Source organism: Falco cherrug, chromosome Z, assembly GCF_023634085.1.
Source record: "Falco cherrug isolate bFalChe1 chromosome Z, bFalChe1.pri, whole genome shotgun sequence".
In the NCBI taxonomy this organism is placed as follows: domain Eukaryota; kingdom Metazoa; phylum Chordata; class Aves; order Falconiformes; family Falconidae; genus Falco; species Falco cherrug.
The window spans coordinates 59,657,640-59,672,529 of record NC_073720.1 but is presented as its reverse complement, the minus strand read 5'-3'; positions in this window follow the sequence as shown (position 1 = coordinate 59,672,529).

The following is a 14,890-nucleotide window of genomic DNA, read 5'->3' as shown; positions in this document are numbered from 1 at the left end:
AAAAACCCATGCAAATTGCATCAAACTAATTTTCTTTTGTCACTGCATTAAGTACCATGGGCCAGGTATTCAGGACAGTTATTTCCAATTGTATAAATTCTGAAAACACAAATATTTAGAAAAAATAGAAAAAGGGAAAGTATGTCTTATGCTCTCTTTCTTATTTTCTCACTTTCTTACTGCTTCATTTGCCAGCCAAGGATTCTTTCCATTGTGTATTTACCAATAGATAAGATTGTAAATCAGTACAATCAAATTAGACAGTAACTGAGATTAACATTAATAAAATATTAACACTGACAAAAATATGGCTGAATGGGAATAAGTTTCATTCACAGCATTTAATAACAAAATATATATAATTTATCATGAAATCAAGGAATGCATTTCTGTAAACAAAAATCAGAATAGACTACAAAAGTAGATACACAGATTTTCTGAAAGGTAAAATGTTGGAGAATTTCTCAGAAGTTAGGTGTCTAAAATTTAGCTCCAGTTTGCTCAGTGTGTTGTATGGTACTGTCCCAGTATTTCCACTAGCTTATCACAGCCAGCATAAATCAATTTATGAGTCCAACTCACTGGAAGCCTAAGCCTGCTTTGTTACAGTCAGAGAGAGTTACCATTGACATCAGCCTTAAGGAAAAAAACATTGAGCCCTTTAGGTTCTCTGCTGTGTCTTATTTATACAAATATGCATTATACATGCAGGCGTTGTAATGCAGTAGCATAATACAATGGCCTTTGGGGCAAAAACATTTACATTTTAACTACATGCTGCTTTCATTAGTAGTTGAAAAAATGCCATCGGAACACTTTTGTTACTGTAGCATTGCAAATCTTTCCTCCAGAGCCCCTTTTTTCCTTAGGATACCTAACTTCTGGCTCTTCAGTACTTAACAGTTTTGCTTTGTGCTTGGGTTCTTCACTTTCTCTCTCCCTTTACATATATAGTTTACAGTCCCTTGAATATATCCTTCCAAACAGATTCAACTCAGCAACAGGCCCTGAGATGTATTACTTTTTTCAAAGGTTTTCTGGTGGTGTGGGGAAGCGTTTACAAAAATTAAACATATCTTTTACCTCTTTGGATGAAAGGTGCATGTTCCAGGTGAGTGTAGGAAGCAAGGAGTCAGAGTTCACACTGAATGTGCCACTTCACTTGATTCAGAACCTTAATATCCATGTAATGATCGCTAACACTCCCTTTCTCACTAGGGAGAACTTAGAAGAAAAAAACAAAACACTTTCAGGTGACAAAGGGTAACCATTTGATGATGATGAAAAAGGTCTAAAATCAAACTTGCACAACTTTGTTAAACAGCGTTGGAGCTACTTAAATCAGCTCTGAATTTGGCTTGCATAGCACAGAACTGGATTTAGCTATTCTTGCAATAATTTAACTGCTATGTGAAATCTGTTTAACTGAGTGTTGTTCTGCCGCTGGAGTGGTGTTATTTATCCTTCCTAAGAAAGAAAATACTTTCAATGAAAAAAACCTCATAGAGGGTGCAGATAAATTCTCAGACCTCTCTTCGGCATGCTGTGATGCTGGAAATTTATTTTGAACATCTTTATTCCTCGCTTTTCCCACTGCACTTCTTTGCAGCCCAATGATCAGGAATATTATCTTTATTTATATGTACTCTCAAGAGTACACAATCTGTGTATATTATGCCCATGACTTGCAGAGTTTTCTGAACTGCTTACTCTTCTTGTGGTTTTTGCACTATGAATTTGTCTCATGACTGTCTAACACACAAGACTTCAGCACTGTAATTCTGCTAATTTTAAACTGTGATCCTAGATGCATAGTTGTTTTCAGGTGGAGCTTCTTGGTGGAAGGGGTTCTTTAGTATGTGAAGCAGACAGCTGTGTTCCAGTGGCTTGCCTATCACTCGCTGTGTCCAAAACTAACAGGATGCCCTGTGTTAGATCTTTTGTGAAAAGCTTTTTTGTGGAAATTTCTGTTTGTGAAATGTCCACATCTGGGGAGTTGGGATTTATCTGTGGCTTAAACTTTGTTGCAATCCAGAGATGAAGCATAGCCTCGTCTACTGCAAGGGCATGTCATTGGCTAGATAAGTGCTCAAGTTCACAGATAATCATAAAAAAAGAAGACACTTTGAAGCACCATCTGGGCAGACACCTATTTTTTTTTTACTTTATTTTTTTTTAATTATTTTTATTTTTGCTACAGTGATCATGGTGGCAACATACTAATAAGAATTCAAATATAAAAAATGGCTATTTTCTTCTACAGGGTAGGTATTTAATCTCCTGTGCCTGTGTTTTTAGTCACCAAATGCCACCACATAGTTACCTTGGAAGGTCCTTCCCAGATCTGGAGCCAGTGTGACTGACTTGAGAGTGAGGGTTTTGAAAGGTAGAACAGTTAGAATTTACACTGAACACAACAATGACTACACTTGAGAACCTTCTTACTGAGAGATTAAAGGGGTGAAATTGCATTAGATGTGTCACATGCAAGACTGTCTTACCTATAGGCCAGGTACCTCCAACCTCTCATCCAGTGATGTGAATGAACATTTCTTTTTTGCTAGTCTGTGTTCCCAATTTCTTCTCCTACCCACCCCCCTTCACCCTAAGAAGCAGGCTTGGTTAAGGAGAAGGATGGCTAGGTCTGGTTTTTGTATTAATTTGAGCATTGGAATGAAACAGAACATGCATTTGGACAAGGGAGGTGGGAATAATTCTATTTTGCCAAAGACATAGTAAGTGTTTCACTGGTTGCAAAACCTATCATTGTATTGAACTTAAGTACAATATAAGGGAACAAGTAGGATGTTCACTGCAAAGAAACAAATATTCATTTTTGCATGCCAGCAACAATGAATATCAAATAGAGGAGGTTTAGAGGGCTTTCACCATAAATCTTTGTTGGCTTTTTTTTTGTTGTTGTTGGTTTTTTTCCCCATATATACTATGTAAAATTTATTCTCATTCTCAAGAAATAAATTGAAGTATGTTTGGTTCCAGTTAAAGGAAGAGCCTAAAATTTCCAAAAAAACCCCCCAAACGTATCCTAATTTTTATAATTTTTTAAAAAATACAGAGCAGTTGTCATTTAGAAATTAACCAGAGCAACCTAAGCTATTTTTCTAACACAGTCTTCCTGCAGACATATGACATTAGCTACATCCTTGTATATGGGATTATTTGAAAAGACAATGGGGGGTAATATAAAACCTTTATTTTTTTTTAATTTGACAATGTGACAATATACGAAAGCCCAGTGACTTAGTGTCTGTTGTTTTATGAGACTGACTTTTATCCCTGATAAACACTAGAACTATAGTATCTTTTTGCTTTCATTTTTCCCCTTGGCTCCTCTCCATCTGTGTTCAATTACATAAAGAAAGATAAAAGCATGTTACCTTAATTTTCACAACAAAAATTCAGAATTAAAGAAAGGTTTCAGTTTCTCACAGTTTATTTTCTAGAGGCTCTAGGCAGCTGCTAATCATTATGTTTGCAGTATTAAAACAAGACCCCAGGTTAGTCTGTGCTAGTTCATTTGCAAGAATTTTCTGTATTTGATTAGACATGTATGGTTAATAAGGATGTCAGGTACAAGCAATTGGGGCATTTATTTCTGTAATGTTAGTAACTGCCTGTCCTCTGTAGGATGATTTAGATTTTCTGGGGAAAAAACAAACAAACAAAAAAACCCCACAGAAATGGGGCTATACATCCTAGTGATAACGGTCCTAACTATCATTAAGCAGTTAAACTGCTGACCAACGTCCTTCCATTAATGGAATATTTTGAAGTGGCTTTAGTTTTGTGTATGGTATTTATCTCTAGAGTCTAACAAACAGTTTCTAAAGACAGTAAAAATAGCTTGAAATATCAAGAAAAAATACGAAATTGTGGGAAAAATGAATAAATCCAAGGGTTTTTTTTCCTTTCATTTTCAGGTTTCTAAACTTTTGACTTACTCAGCTGTAATTGAGTTGTTTTCAGTTAGCAAACAGACAAAAAGAAGTAAATTGGATCTTCTTGGCTCTTGCCAAGTCCAGCACTAGATGACACTGAAGTGACACTCTGTGTTTGGAGCCGATAGGTAAATCTGGTGTTGATGTGAAATTGAAGTTGCGGAGGGCAGAAAACTTGAGCTTCTATATTTGAGTGCCATCTCTAGTAGATGAGTATACTGTTAAGGTTGTGCAAGGGTTCAGTGGCAGGCAAAGAACTTAATGATTTGTTTCCTGAGGCAGAGGTACAGAGAAAGTATGGTGTTTACAGAATAAGAAAAAAACCCCACCCAACCCTCAAATACTTTGTTCTTACTCATCATTCCTATCATGACCTTTTGTCGCAGCACTCTTAAAACTAGCCGGCTGCAACAAAGTATTTTACCATCTCATACCAGCATACTCTTCATGCCAGTCCCTCTGCTGTCTTCTCCTGGTCTCTCCTCGCCCAGGGTGCTTGTTCTCTCCCCTCTCTGCTTCTTCCTCCTCTCTCTTCCTTGGCTGCTCCCTCTTCATTGGCTGCCCAGCTTTTTAACAGAACCAGCCACAGCTGCACCTTATCTACATCAGCCAACTCACTGTCCCTGAAGCCAACCCACAGCTGTATATTATCAATGGTAATTAACACAGCTTCATTCTTCTACAATACCCCTTTTTTTTAAAAAAAAAATTATATTCATACCTTATGTTTTTAACAATCATTACAACCTTTTTACAAATAAATTTTTCATACAGTATGGACAACTTGTCCCTAAACTGATATATATATATTCCTTTCTTCAGTTTTATCTTGGGCTTTGCATCTTCTGCAGGTTGCTCATGTTTCTTCTTATCTGCTTTCTTGGCATCTGGGATTTTGTTTTCTTCAGAGGGGTGTTTTGATGAACTTGTAGTGCCTTGTCCTTTCACCTCTTGGGTCACACTGGACAGTAACCTGAGTGAGCTTTCAGCAGCAGCAGATCTAGAGTACAGCACTAACACATCATTCTGTGTCCTGAAAAACTTCTTAACATCCTTGTGGTTGCCCATTTCTTCTTCAACTGGAGACACCTTCAATAAGCACATAAACACCGGCAAGAATACCACCAGGCCGAGCAGCAGCAGCAATGGCGGGAGCCACCCACGGCACCGCGCTGCTCCTGTGCGCTCCCCCAGCATGGCCATCACCGCTGTCTGGCCAGACCCACTCTGGAACCCCCACCGCTGCAGGCTGCTGCCACATCTGGCCACATACTCCATCACTATTGCCCGTTACTCTCATTCTCTTAACTCCACGGCAGGCAGGCTTCCTTCTCTTTGATCCCAACGGCTCACCTTTGCTAGTGTCCGATCCAGATCCCCAGGCTCTTCCTGCCTGTCTCAATGAGATCTGGATCCCAGACTATCCCCGCCTATCTCCACTATCTTGGGCACTACTGTCACTGTTCAAAACTTCAAACGTCCCCTAGCACAGCCATTGTTGCTGTCACCACTCATTACACTCAGTCTTATAGTCTGAAGGGCCTCACACGGGACACCAATTGTTGTAGCACTCTTAAAACTAGCTGGCTGCAACAAGGTATTTTACCATCTCATACCAACATACTCTTCATGCCAGTCCCTCTGCTGTCTTCTCCTGGTCTCTCCTCACCCAGGGCACTTGTTCTCTCTTCTTCTTCTTCTTCTTCTTCCTCCTCTCTTCTTCTTCCTCAGCTGCCCTCTCTTCATTGGCTGCCCAACCCCTTAACAGAACCAGCCACAGCTGCACCTTATCTACATCGGCCAACCCACTGCCCCTGAAGCCAACCCACAGCTGTTATTATCAATGATAATTAACTCAGCTTCATTCTTCTACAACCTTCTTTCATATAAAATTTAATGCTGCATCAGCATTGTACAATTTTTTCTTCCTGAAAGTGCTTTAAGCAATAGGTGGCACTACCAATGATACCTAATGTTTATTTGGTAATGGTCTCTATTATGGCACACTTGACCTCAGCTTAAAAGCTTGCCAAGCTTTAACCAGTTTGGACAGAATTTTCATGCTTGATTGCATGCTTTTGTTTAAAGGGCATGAGAGAACAGCCAAACTCCATGTGGATATGCCATTTCAGATGTGAGTTCACAAAAAAAGGTGGCATTTGCTAATATTCAAGATACCAAATACAGAGGAAATGTCCTTTGAGATAACACTGACCAGATTTAACTAAATAAAACTGTCTGAAATTGCAGCTCATAGGACATCAGAAAAACTTAGCAGAGACTGCTAAATTCTTTTACAACACTGATTGTCGTGAGCCCGCTGCATTTCCACAGAGCTATCATGGGTTGGGTGAAGCAGGTATTTTCCGTCCTGGAGACAAGCAAGGCCTTGTCTGTAATTTTCCCCATAGACTGCCAGGTTGTGCAGTACAATACTGAAGCAGGGAAATCCCTGAAATCCCACTTAAACTGGGATTTCATCAGGGTTGCTTTGTCTGGTGACTCCTGTGCAGGGGGCTGGCTGCCTTACTGATCAGTGAGGTGCTTGCAGGGTAGAGCATGGGAAGACAGATTTCTTGTTGCCAAGAGCAGGCATGGTGAAAAGCTATGAGATGAGCTGGCAGAGAAAGTGGATTAGGGCAGCAATCAGATTGGCACAGGGGGAAATCACAGTGAAAGCAGCTGTAAACGAAAGGACAGACATGCATACGCTTTTTAGGCACTTTTCTATTCAGTGTATGGATTTGAACTAATAATTTCATTTTCTGATTATTGTTCTCAAATAGTGCAGTCTATCAATAAAAGGTATGTTGTTATTCTATATCTCAGAAAATGCACAGGACAATATGTCAGGAGTGGCTCATCACCCTGGTGTCAAGAATTTGACAGTACTGGGAGAAAGACGAAAATAGCTCTTTGGTGGCTCACAGTCAGCTACAGGATGGGAGTAGGCTAGAAACTGCTCGGAGATACAGAGAAATTGTGTGGTATTGACCTTTGAAACCTCTTAACTACCTCCCCCGCCCCCCTTACGCACACGTGCACACACGCACACACACAGAGAACATCTGCTACTATTTCATAGGTTTTTCAGCAAGGAAGTTCTCCTCATGGGATAAAGCCCAGACATAAGAGTATCACTTGGATGGCTCATGAACCTGAAGCCCATGCAGCTTCAGAGCCACAAAACAGCCAGGCAGAAGGAGCATGGCAACGCACTGTTGATAGCATTTAACCAGCCAACATGGCAGATGCTTGTAGACTTACTGGTGACTGACCCAAGCATTTAGTGGCAGTCCCTGTGGTTAAACAAACGGGGATTTTGTAGAGATAACACTTCAAAAAATAAAATAGGAGTAACCAAAAAAAAAAAAAAAAGAAAAAAAAAAAGAAAAGAAAATGGTAGGTAAAATGGAAATGTTCAAAAGATAAGCAACTCCAGAATGTCATGTGACAGACATTTGTTACAGTGTTCGTAGTTTGCTTACTATTTCTTTACTTCCTTTAGCTTAGCAGATGAATGAAGCCAATAGTAGTATCTCATAGCTATTCAGCACTTCTATAGCATACTAAGATTTGGTTTTAAACACTGGAGTTTATATAACACTTTTGAATTCAATTGGAAAATCTTAGCAGAATGAACCATATTTTCTTGAGTTACTGACATCCAGAGAAATGCAATACTGAGTCCTTGTTGAAGAGATAGTGAGATACAATATACAAGAAATCCTCCTACACCACAGCCAGGAAGGAAAGGAAAGAAGTGGAAGAAAAGAGGAAGGAGAAGGAAAGAAAAGGAGATAAAATTGTGTGTTTATGTGGAGTAAAATAATACATTTCCTACTCACAACAAGATAGATGGGATAGGGACAGTTACAACTATTTCTGTATCTTCACTGTGATAATATCTTTTCTGTGAAAAAGCGACTCTCAGAAATGGAACATCTCTTTGTCCATCTCATACTTCTAAAGTTTACAATTAACAAGGTACAAGAAGGACTATATACAACTGAAAAATAGTACTATTTTCATTTTATGGATGTGTGTATATGATAAAAAATATATAAAATGTATTTGTATCTGTATGAATGTATACATGTTTTCAATATTATCCCTTGCCATAATAGGTATATAAATTATAACTCATTTCCTCTTACAAGATAAGATCTTTAAAATCTGACACTACATCCTAACATAAGGTTTGAAGATTAATCTGGCTTCCCCTCTATTCTCTCTTTGTTTCACAGGATTCCACTAACAACAGAAGAGGAATAGTAGTTTAAATGACAGAGCTGGATTCATAATCACAAAATAATATACCTAAAATCCTCATATAAGAGAAGATTCCAAGTGTAGCTATTTTACCAAGAAACACAGTATTCACTGCATTAGGAATGTACTTGTCAGAGTGAAAGATGATAATTCAAATGGTCTGTGTACGTAACAGATGATAATACACTCAGAAATGTGGCCAAAATTTGGAAAAGAACGTTTTCCAGTTCCCTGTTTATTTGGAAACAAGCGAATGAATAATCTGTTATAAACCCATGTATGACATAATAAGAAAATGATTAAAGTTTAAAGATAAAGAGAAAAACTAGTCTTGTAGTCAGTGGAAGAAGTGTAGATTTTTATTTTGTCTGAACATCAACTGTTCTAACATCCTGTAGCTTCTATGTTTCATTATCTTGCCTGCATTGCCAATATGATGGTACTAATGTTAGGAGGCATTAGAGGTGGCATCTTTCCTTTCTGTTCTTTGGCTAAAGCATTGGATTTATTTATTTTTCATATATAAAACTCACATGGAGCTTAAAGGGATCCCACTTTTAGAGAGTGAGTGAGCAGAATATTTATAACCAAAGTCTTCAAGGGCCTTAGTTCAGGCTCTTTTGGTGTGGGCTGGGCTCCATGAGTCAGCTGAAGGAAGGAAATTGTCATAGATGGGGATGGTTTATAAAGTCTGAGTTTGCTTGTGCTGATAGGTCCTTGTACAAATTGAGGCTTTTCTTACCAAAGAATGTTTTATTACTGATCCCGACTCATTGAAGGGACCTTCTCATTGTAGTAAAATAAGCATGACAATTGTCTGCCGGATCTGGATTGACTTTGTGGTAGGTGAGAGCTTAATTGTCTTTTTGTCATTTCAATACTTGTTCTCCAAGTATTAAGAATTAAGCTTCATTGGTGCAGGCTCAACACATCTTTATTCTACTGATGATGTCAGCTGATACAAGCAATTTCTGAGATCTTGGAGATGGATCCAGTGGTGTACACCCTGATCAACAGACCAAAATGAGCACTAATGCAGGAGACCCTTTACTGTAATGCTGCTATGGACTCCATGCATCAGAGAAGTAGTTCTCAAGGACAGTTCAGATCCAAGCTGATAATGGGGTAGCACAGTCTGAGCTTAGGCATCTTAGTCATGTCTGTGAATCTACTGAGAATGTTTCTTGTTCATTGTGCTAAATTTTCATATAGCAGTTCCCTCAACTGGAGAGAAATATGGGAAGCTAGTGAATAGGAGAACAATAGACAGCTGTGGCCTTTCCACTTACCAGACACATATTACATATGAACCTCTTTGGGACATAGTTGTCTGTTTCACTTACTGGACACGTTACATATGAACCTCTTTGGGACATAGTTGTCTGTTTTACTTTTTTTTGAAATTAAGTTGGGAGTTAGTCATTTATGTAAAAAACAGGTGTAATAGGATGTTTTTTCTGCTTCCTTCTTTTAGATAATATTATGTTGCTTATAGACTTCTTCCATCCATTCAGGAGATGGGAAAAGCATGGTTTCAAAATTGGAGTTGCCACTTTCAGAAAAAACCTAGTAACCATCTGATTGTGGGTCTCGCAAAGGTAGCAAAGTAGTGAGCAACTGAACAGAAATCTTCAAAATCACAGTTGGAGTTAATTGTTTAAGTTGCAAGCCAATACTTTATTGAATCTGATTCTCTATTAAAAACATCCTATCAAATTGATGTTTTGTACTTGAGGTTAACATATTCTAATTATTTTGGAGCAGAGACTGTAAGTTTTATTTTTGTAGGTGTTTAGGAACCTACTAAATATTAAACTGCAGAATGTGATCTCTGAGTACATGAAATATTTTGCATTTATCATTTTAAAGGAATATAGACTTTCCTGAAGCACTGATGACTTTTCAAGGTGAAAACTTTCCTAAAGATTTATTTTTAAATGTATGAAAAGCTATTAGCACTTTTTAATGTGATGGCAAATATTTGAGATGTTGTGGATTATATTTGGAAAGGAACCAGAATACTAGTATAAAAAATACTTTGGAAAATTAGACTACAATAAAAATAAGTAACAATAAGCAGATTGAATCTCAGATTCACAGTAATGTCTTGGCTACAGAACAGTTTATGTATTTGAATAAAAATATTACTGTACACCTTTTTTCTCCATGTATAATTATGTGATAACAGTAAAATGGAGACTGTGAGTTGAAAATGGAACAAGAGAATCATCTTGCTGGCATAATGAAAATAAAATCATACCACTCTGTTCCTGAAGGAGCTCTCACTGCCAGGAAGCAAAATTGATGCAGCGAAATTAAAAGCACAAAGAGCAGGAACGATGATCTGTAATGGGGTGTGTGGGTAAGAATGAAATAAAGGAAGAAAGAGATTGCATTTGGAAACTGGTGTAGATGATGTTCACAACTTTTTCATGGATTAGCCTCATCTGATGAAGCTGGCAATGCTCCATACTGCTTTAAATTTCACAAACTCAGTACAGGTACCTCAGCACCTGTTATCTTAAGCTCAGGTCTGTGCCTTAGCCTTTAGAGTGCTTGAACCACATAGGTGATGCCTTACTTTTTAACTGGGAAACACCTGAGATCGAGTGTAACTAGGGAAGCAACAGCAGCGAAGAGAAAAATTTCAGTTTTAGTGGTCCAGTAGTGTGTCTCTGTTTCTCTGAAAATCCGTGCTAAAAGATCATAAAGCTGATTGATAAATTCTCATTGGGGTGTCCTTATAAAAGATGAAGGATAGTCTTTGCTTTAATTTAAAATAAATAACTAAAATCTCCAGAAGGAGTATTGCAAAACGCCAACTGATTTGTATTTCTTATAAAATGTTTACAATTGGTTTGCATGGGGAAACTACCAGTCAGGTCTTGGTTTACATTTTGTTATTTATTTGCACCACAGCATTTCTTAAAAGCACAAATTAGGCTAAGAACATGTGGTCCCATATAAAAGCATGAAAGGAAATAATCTGTGTGCTATACAAGTTAAAATGTTTTGAAATAGGTAACTCATACACTCATTTGTATGACACAAAAAAACCCCAAACCCAAACCACCCAAAAACCAGAATGTAGAGATACTTGGATATAAGTGTCAAGATGTCATAACAAAGATCACGCAGTTCTCTCACCGTGTAGGAATATGTGCTGGGCTAAGTAGTATAACAGCTCAACTTAAAAGCTGCTAGGTGTTTATTTTCACACTTTACCCTGTCTTCTGCAGTTGTGTTGTATACGCTTGGAGAGAAGAGGTAAAAGATTAGGGTCTTTTGTTTTAGAAATGTCACTGTGTCAAAACCCAAGATTTCATAGCCTGGCTTTATGCCAGTTTGCACTGAAGAGTCCACCTTTTCTGTTTATTCACTTATCCATCATTTTTAAGAAGGAAAGAAATAACTCCTAAAATATCTAATAGGCTGATGACATTCATACTTATATGAGACTCAGAGACTGAATTAGTTCTTATTCTGTTTGACTGAAAGTAGGAACATGGATTCATGTAATTTATTTTTCCTGTGTATAAATATTGCCTTCAGAAGTCTTGCAGGTTGTTTTTTCTTTGTTTGTTTTTTTTTTTGTTTTTGTTTTTGTTTTTTGTTTTGTTTTGTTTTGTTTTGTTTTTCTCTGTATTCCCAGGCTTGCCATTGACATTTTAATAGAAACTGACACATTTCCCAAAATTTCCCTAGTTTGAATTTACTACATTCATTATCCATAACTTTTTTGACCAGCTTTACATCACATACCTCCATTTATTTATATACTCTGCAAATGGAATAAAGGAAGTCTGGGTTTGTTGCTAAGTAGCCTATTTTACACTAAAATCTTTACAGTAGTTTGGCATGTAATGATTTACTAATATGTGACTGGAATTGGTGATATTTTAATCATGGAAGTTCATGGCAGTATTTAATCAATCCTGTGACTAATTCTCTGTGCTGAATGTCTCTATGCTGATACAGTTTGTACTGTTCTTATTCTGAATATGTAATTACTAAGTTCAAAGAGGTAAAAGATAATTTTTACTTTATAATTTTTGGTTTGAAATACAGACCTCAGTGTGTGATCATTACAGTACTCATCATGGAAATAGAAGCTTGTCTGGTATTTGGTTTATTGTTAGTATCACTCAGGAAAAACTTGCTTTGTTCAGAAAAGATGGGAGCACTGGCCAGGAGTCTGATAGATCTTGTAGCATGTAAGTGAGACTTGTGTAATTATGGCTAGTCTGTTTTTTGCTGCCACTGCTTCTGAATTAGAAAGACAGGAAACTTTTTTTGCAGACCTTTGCTGATTCATGAAGTTTCTTCTGTCTTCTCAGAAAAAGCGTGTATGCATGTGGATGCAGACGTGGATGCAGTGCATGTTTGGCACCAGCAGATCACTATGGTTCTCTTGGGAAGGCATACAAGGAACATGACCTTAGGATGCTGTCCAAAGAACCATGGTAGTTTCTTATGCTTATGAAGTGGTATGGTAATATTTCAATTAATGTTAATGATGAAACCCCAAAATACTCTTGTGGGAATTGAAAACATGTCAATATAATTACCCCTTGGGAAAATGGCGTATGAGGTAATTACAATGACTTGTTGTAGAAGATTATTCAGATTCAATTCCTTGAGTTATTTCTTTTCTTAATGCAACTGCCTGTCTTTCTACATCTTGTCCAGAGCTCCTCAAACAAACCTTACCTAACCTTCAGTTAGATATTATTGCTGTGAAACAGACTAAATAATAATTCTTGCACTTTGATACCAGTAGACATTAAAAATGTAATGCCCTTCTTCAAGGATGGAATGCCAGCACTGCTGCATTGCAGCCACTACAGCTTCCTTCAGGACATGCACAGTATTTCCTTGGATTGTCATCATCCCTCAATGCAAACACAAAGCATTCAGTAACTCTGTTAGTGCCCTGCCATTTCAAACCTGTTCTTAGTAAGTGAAGTGTATCTATGGACGTGTGCATTGGCAGGCTTTTTGTGAACAAGCTGACTGTTCTATGTTGTGAGTTTCTCTCCAGAGCTGTATTCCTTTCATTCAGGTGCCCATTTGTCTACACTGTTTTCTATTTTTGCCTTTGACAAAACATTCACAGTTCAAATATCCTAATTATATTTTCTGTTTCACACCAAGGAAGTGATTTTGTTCATAAAATACAAAAGTATGGTTTGGATTATGGTGTTAAAATGCTCCTTAAAACTGTTCAGTTTTCTCATTAAAATGTTTTCCCCGACTTACTGGCCTCAGGAGATACATGTTTTCTCCATGCAGGTCCAAGGGGACAATAAGCAATATGGTACATGTCAGTTACATCATATTAGTTTAATAACACCTGGAGTAACTTAGCTGCAAATGCTCAAATTATTCTACTTACCCACAGATCTCTAATTATGAATAGGAAGCCAAGGATTTAATGAAGAATTGTGTAATTCTTTAATGGCAATTTTATGACAATTTAGTTGTCCAGGTTCTCACTTTCTTTTGGATCTATTTGCACAGCTGGGGGCAGCTAAGAAATCCCCCAGGCACACAGCAGTTCCTGGCTGGCATAAATGCAATACTGACTTGTACTTCAGCTGTCTGAAGCAGCCGTCTGCACTGTGGGGTTCTGGAAACTCAGCAAAGGCACAGAAAATGCTTTATCTCAACGTGCAATACCAGGTGGCCAGACCTGAAGATCAGAGTTAGTCATTCCTGACTGCTTTGTAACGCAGAGCTACCTAAGCTACCTTCAAGTGACCTTGTTTATGAACCAGTGGCTGTCCAGCCACATCAGCAAAACCCTATTGTTTTCTGAGACCCAGGTCTGAGTTTGGCTCCAACTCTCAGATTTGGCCAAGGTGGAAGAATGAGTGCAGGAAAAAGTGCTTTATATAGCCTTTGTGGTTCATGTTTGAAACTGAATAATAGATACCTCCATTTTGTGTACTGAATATGATGAAGAATCTGAAAAAAGTGTAAGATAAAATTTGCACTTCTCTGAAAAAAAAAAAAAGTTTACAAATCCTCTGCTTACAGCATGCATTGAAGGCTTATTATGTATTCTGTCACCTGTTGTTGAAATCAATGGATCAGAGCCTTGCAATGTGCATCAAATACAGTGTGGAAGGTACTCTACTTTCTGAGAAAACAAAGACTGAAATACAGGTTCTGCCTCCACTTTTTGCTGTTTTTATTATTGTTTCAGTTTTATTTAAAAAATAATTTGAACAATAACATTATTTTCAAAATTCTGTCTTTTGGATTCATTCCCATCTCTGACTACTCACTTCTGTAAAGAGATTCCAACATCCTCACCATGCTGGGCCTTACAAGGCACTTAAACCATGGAAGGCTGAAACAGGGATCCTCCTGCTCTTTCTTAGTGTCCTGGGAAGAATTTTGCCCCCAAAGAGAAATGTTTTCACTTTTGAAAGGCAGTAACAGAGCTGCGGTAGAAAATGGAGTTACATCCATCCCATCTGTGGGTAAACATAACATTAGATTTCTTGTCAAAAGTAAACAACAGATGCCTTTCAGACATTACTCCTTTAGAGTCAATTTAAAATGTGAGAATTCCTACAGCATATAAATGTCTTACAGTTCAAAGTATAAAATTGTTCAGCCTTGAGTAACGGTCTTATAATTCAGAAGGTGAT